Genomic DNA, 5,019 nt, shown 5'->3' with positions numbered 1-5,019 from the left:
CGACTACAAGTTCGCAAAAAATTCTGTACGTCCAATATACTGACTACAAAGAATCAGATCGATGTTGAAAACTTCTGTGCACACCAAACGGTAAACCGTCAGGATTGATTCCAGAGGGAACCCATTGTGAGTCACGGCTTAACCCCAGATCGGAGTGCAATTCACCAAGTTGTGAATAATTATCCTGCCACTAGCTGGGACCATCCCGAACACTGTTTTATTGGACGTTATAATGCCAATAGCGCCTTTTTTCCCTGAGAATTATGGCCTGGAGGCGGACCGGAAATAAATTCAACTGCAGACGGGGCAAAATAAAATCGAAGGCATAACAAATGTGCCAGAAAAACCGGGCAAATGCCTGAAAGCAAATGATATATTTATTATTATGGAACGTTCAACAACTATAAATTTTATTGAGCGGTAAAGCGCCTGCATGGGAGATTTGAATTGAATTTCTGGATGTGTTGCCAGGTTTTTTCTGGCTCGTCTGAGTGCTCTGGAGGAGATATGGATTGAAGGAGGGTAAAAATACGTCAGCTTCGAAGGTTCTGCAGTGGAGATATCCCGGTGACAAGTAAATCTTTATACATAGTAGAGATAGGATGGTTTTGAAAGAATGTTAACTAGAAAATACACGACTATGTTTTTGTCATAAAGTATGATGTTCCACTCACAGTTGTCTTGGTGTTGATTCCTGTGGTTATTATGGGAACAGACATTCCCAAATGATTAAAGAAAGAAAAAGAGCTGAAACTGGGAGAAAATGTTTTCAGACATCTCACTTCATTGAAAGAGATGAGATATCTATTAAATATTCCTGATACAACATCTAATAGTTCATCCATAAGTATCTGGTCTAACCAGTATTTCTCAACATAGTCACCTTCAAGACTTATGTATGTAAAGGGTGTTTTTTTAGAGCTATAGAACTTCAAATTGCAATAAAACAACGATGGATTATTCGATTGACATGAATTTTATTTATCCGCAAGAAAATCTTGTGGCATTACATTTTAAATATGATTTCTGGCATATGACCGCCACGGCTGGCTCGGATGTAGTCCAATCTGGACGTCCAATTTTCGATGACTTTTTCCAACATTTGTGGCCGTATATCGGCAATAACACGGCGAATGTTGTCTTCCAAATGGTCAAGGGTTTGTGGTTTATCCGCATAGACCAATGACTTTACATAGCCCCACAGAAAGTAGTCTAGCGGTGTTAAATCATAAAATCTTGGAGGCCAATTCACAAGTCCAAAACGTGAACTTAGGCGGTCACCAAACGTGTCTTTCAATAAATCGATTATGGCACGAGCTGTGTGACATGTTGCGCCGTCTTGTTGGAACCACAGCTCCTGGACATCATGGTTGTTCAATTCAGGAATGGAAAAGTCAGTAATCATGGCTCTATACCGATCACCATTGACTGTAACGTTCTGGCCATCATCGTTTTTGAAGAAGTACGGACCAATGATTCCACCAGCCCATAAAGCGCACCAAACGGTGAGTTTTTCTGGATGTAACGGTGTTTCGACATACACTTGAGGATTAGCTTCACTCCAAATGCGGCAGTTTTGTTTGCTGACGTAGCGATTCAACCAGAAGTGCGCTTCATCGCTAAACAAAATAAAATGGACGTAGTGCGCGATACGTATTCCGCACAGAACCATTATTTTCGAAATAAAATCACACTATTTGCAAGCGATGTTCAGGCGTTAATCTATTCATGATGAATTGCCAAACCAAACTGAGAATAAATCACTTGACAGCTGTCAAGTCGCCATCTTGAACAGTAATGCCAACTTTAAGTTATTTACATCGAAAAAAAAAACAACTTTTAAAAGATCTCATGTATTTAAACGACCAGATTTATCGCGATTAAAAATTTTTCAACAATGGATTCAACCGAATTTTTCAAAGCCATTTTCGGCCGAGAATTCCAAAATAACAGACATGGTCTAGAATGAGCGCGAAAACGCTTCAGAAGGAAAATAATTAGGTACTCATTTTATAAAAATCGTAAGACGACGTTATCAAAAATAACATCTAAATGGGTATATATTTTTCGAGAGTCAAACAATTTCCCCGAATACAAGAAAATACATGAGCTAACTGAAATCTTCAACGGATCCCTTGATCTTCCATCTGCAGCATCCGAATGAACCAAAAGAAGAGATAAACCGAATGAAAAGTACGAGATCTGATATTCGCAGACTCTCTGTCATGGCGGCCCTTTGCTGAATTTTCAGCGGAATTAAATTAAAAGGGTTGTTGAAAAGTTTCCAGCAAAACATCAAGCTTTTCAACCTTTACAGCTCGTTTACTTTCTGTTTGATATCAGTCACTTCTTTTGTGCTAGAGAAACTGAATTCGCGAATTTGCCGGTTTGTTGAAGGCTCAAGGAATTTATGCAATAATTTCGCGATTATATTCATCCTTTTATAATCAAAGGAGAGGAAGCTGTTAGGAGATATTTCGACGGGATAATAGGTCAGACTTGAGAATTCGTGGGATTTTACAGTCAGCTCAATCGGTTCATTTAACACGAATTTTAATTTCAACCCTCAGAACGTCTTTCGAAAAAAGTGGGTAGAATCAAATGAGACTGGTTTAATGAAATCTAATTAACATTTCAAATTTTTCCATTTCTTACAATAAATTTAACATAATAAACGATATTCCTAAAAATGGAGGTAGTAATTTGAATACGCTAGCTGAAGAAGGTGACAATGTCTGAAAAAAAAGAAAAACAATTTAATTTTTATTTGGAGGGGGACATCAGGTGATTAGTTATCACCTATTATTTTATCTCTGAGTTGAGAATAACTTTTACCAATGATTTTTTGAATATAATTTCATTTGAGTATCAAAACCAACGGACAAAATAAATATCCGAAATATTAAAAACAGAATTATGTATAAACTTACAGGTTTTATCTCATCCCTCTCAGGAAATAATGGAAGCTTTGGAATTCCAAACTGATTTTCATCCTCCTCCTCATTAGCCTCAACAAAGGTTGAGTAGATTATGATTGTGAGGATAAAAATGTATAGTAGTGTTTTCATTTTTTTTCAGACAATTTTTCAAGTCTATCATCTAACAATTCACAGTGAAAACTGTTTTTATTCGGAACCCAGGAAGTACAGGAAAAAAAAGATTTCCTTAAAGAATATGTGGTTGATTCCTTCGATATTCCAAAAAACAAAGTGAGTTTTATCATTGTGGTATGATAAGGAAAAATCACTCTTGATCTATTTAAATCACGTTCCGAATAAGAAAATTTTGGAACGTCCTTAACATGTGACTATTTCTATTAATTTCCTACTCTTTCTTGCTAAAGATCATAAGTTGATCTCGAAACCTTCAGTGAAGTAGAATGGTATTGGGTTTATACAAGGACAATAGGAATCATTCGAGAAAAAACTTCATTCGAGGAGAATTATTATATTTCACGTTTTGGTTTTTTCATTTCAACATTTTGAACGAAATCAAGTTATCAGCAAAATGAATAGTAAAATGAACAGCAATGTATTGAGGTAATGGAAATTCCATAAAAAATAAATATGGAAAATGAAATTCTTAAATTTTGTAATATTTATTCAATATATTACGTCCATTACATTACTAATTATTGTGAGAATACAAATTCTATCGTCTCAAAAAATGAATGAGAGATGCTACTCCTATCACGAGCATTGATGGTACTGTTAACCAAGATGAAGATAGTACAACCTATAATAAAGAAAAATTGTATTATCTATTGCAATTCCATGAATATATATCTACATCTATCTACAAGTTGAAAAAAAATATAAAATTCAGTGAGAATAACAAATAAGTATGAGTAATGAGGTGAGTATTCAAAATTGAAAAGCATTTAACTGTTAATTTTTTTCAAATTTCGTTATGAAATATTATATTAGAAATACTTACATCTGGACTTCTGTGGACTGAAACTTCAACTTCAGCAAAAACGAAGTTGATGAGAAATGTTACGAAAAACAAGGCAAGCGAAAACTTCAACATTATGACTTTCTTTGAAAGATTCACAAGGATTAATCCTACTTTTATATAAAAATTTTCAAGCTACTTCCTATATTAATTCTAATCTAATCTTTGAGGCAATTAAAAACCGACAATTCCTTTTTTAGTTATTGATTATGAGTACCAATCAACTTTGTAGTAAAATATATCTCTTTTTTACGCAGTTTATTTATTATCATTTCTCTTCAAGATGAAATAATCACGCAAGAAGTAAATGAATCGATACTATTAATTAATTTTTTTGTATATTTTCTTTAATTTATATCTTCAACTCCTCAATTGGAAGATGATGTAATAGTTAAAAGTAAAATGAAGCAACGACTTTTTTGGCGCGTATCCTAAACTTCCTTGAGATCAATATTCTCATCTTATAAATAAGAGAGCTGGTTTCTTATTAAGAGAGACAACGATGCAGAACACGAACCACTTGAGGGAAATAGAGCTTAAATCAGGGGTTCTTTGGAACTAATACTGTTATTTATGCACATTCTGAACTCTGCTCCTGAACGTACTTGATTATCAAAATGACTCCATTTATTTTAGGGTGATTCAGTACAGTACTTTCGTCTTTGATGAAGGATATTATCGCTGCTTAATATATTCAGGGATAGTATGATGTTCACGTGAAACCTCCAACTCGTTGAAATAGGATTTCCTTGTAGTATTGGTGATAAAATTATAAATATTTTTATTAATTTTTTTTTCCTGTTCAATATCGGTATGTAGGAATAGGGAAAATAATTGATATACATGTCCCTGAAAATATTCCATCTAATGTGAGTCTTAATCGTGATCAGCTCATACTTGATCTTGATCCTAATAATGTCAATACAAATAATAATAGTCATTTGGATATACAATTTGTGCAACTGATTCCCACTGAAGTATATGTGTCAAAAACATAGTTTTTATATGAACGACACATTTGACATTTGAGTAATTAGGGGAAATGAATTTATTCGGAAAAAGGAA

The 5,019-nt window shown here is 34.1% G+C and overlaps 1 long non-coding RNA gene across 1 annotated transcript; it reads right to left on the bottom strand.

The window, feature by feature from the left end:
• Positions 1-2,597: 2,597 nt before the first annotated feature.
• Positions 2,598-4,084, bottom strand: LOC123675052. Its single transcript, XR_006746749.1, has 3 exons — positions 3,937-4,084; positions 2,931-3,735; positions 2,598-2,735 (listed from the first exon to the last, which is right to left on the bottom strand). It is a non-coding gene; the product is annotated as an uncharacterized LOC123675052 (long non-coding RNA).
• Between the last annotated feature and the right edge of the window lie 935 nt (positions 4,085-5,019).

The sequence above is a fragment of the Harmonia axyridis genome, chromosome 3 (assembly GCF_914767665.1).
Source record: "Harmonia axyridis chromosome 3, icHarAxyr1.1, whole genome shotgun sequence".
NCBI classification, from domain to species: Eukaryota; Metazoa; Arthropoda; class Insecta; order Coleoptera; family Coccinellidae; genus Harmonia; species Harmonia axyridis.
This window is presented reverse-complemented; position numbering and strand designations above follow the sequence as displayed.